The sequence below is a fragment of the Nematolebias whitei genome, chromosome 15, assembly GCF_014905685.2.
Source record: "Nematolebias whitei isolate Nwh7 chromosome 15, NemWhi1, whole genome shotgun sequence".
In the NCBI taxonomy this organism is placed as follows: Eukaryota; Metazoa; Chordata; class Actinopteri; order Cyprinodontiformes; family Rivulidae; genus Nematolebias; species Nematolebias whitei.
In genome coordinates, this window is record NC_056512.1 from 20,220,499 (window position 1) to 20,221,422 (window position 924).

The 924-nt window shown below is 43.9% G+C and overlaps 1 long non-coding RNA gene across 1 annotated transcript in view; it reads right to left on the reverse strand.

The window, feature by feature from the left end:
- Positions 1-924, reverse strand: part of LOC119421512 — a 15,844-nt gene that overhangs the window by 1,036 nt on the left and 13,884 nt on the right. The gene's annotated exons all lie outside the window — the stretch shown is intronic.

Below are 924 nucleotides of genomic sequence, written 5' to 3' on the forward strand. Positions count from 1 at the left end.
ATTGCTTTGGGCGGGTGGGGATAATTTGGGCGGATTTGGAGTCAGATTGGCGGTTTTTGAGTTAAAGGAGTTTTTGAGTCAACTTATTTCAAACAATCATTCATCATTATTGGTTCAAAGCTCCCCTGACCTTTCTCCATCACTGATTGGCTATTGTCATCTGCCGGGGAGTTCACAACAGAGAACTGGTGAGGCAGTTTTAATGGACACCTCATTGAATGGGCTGGCCCGTTCCAGCAGTACATCGGAACGGCCGCCATATTGGATGGGGCAGAACTGCCGGTCAACTGATAGAAGGAAATGGACTGAACTTCATAAAACACCGTTCTACAAAGTGTTTTATGTTAATACCAGTCATTCACACACACTAATATATTTGGAAACCAAACAGGCACCAAAGACAACATTTATAACTTTTAAAGTGATTATTTAAAATGTTTATTCCTAAAATATTTAGATTAAAGGTATAAGCACTAAACCAACATTCAATTCAATTCAGTTCAATTCAATTCAAAAATACTTTATTAATCCCAGAGGGAAATTAAATCTTGTTGTAGCTCATTTTCCTGGTTTCATAAAAGAGTTGTTCTAGATGTTGATGGCTGTGGGTGGGAAGGATCTCTTGTGATGGTCCGTCTTATAGCAGATCTGAAAAAATTGGCCACAGATGTTGATCCGTTTACTTGCACTTGGCGGGCCTTCTGGGTCTCCTGGGCAGCAGGACCACCTGAATGTTGGGCAGAAATCCTCCTAGGGCAATGGCCACTCCTCCCAGCAGTCTGCTGAGCTCCTCATCGCTGCGGACAGCCAGCTGTAGGTGCTGATGGACGATCCTGTCCTTCCGCTGTCATGAGCCATGCTTCCTGCTAGTTCCAGGATCTCAGTGGTCAGGCACTCGAGTACAGCTGGCAGGTAGATGAGAAT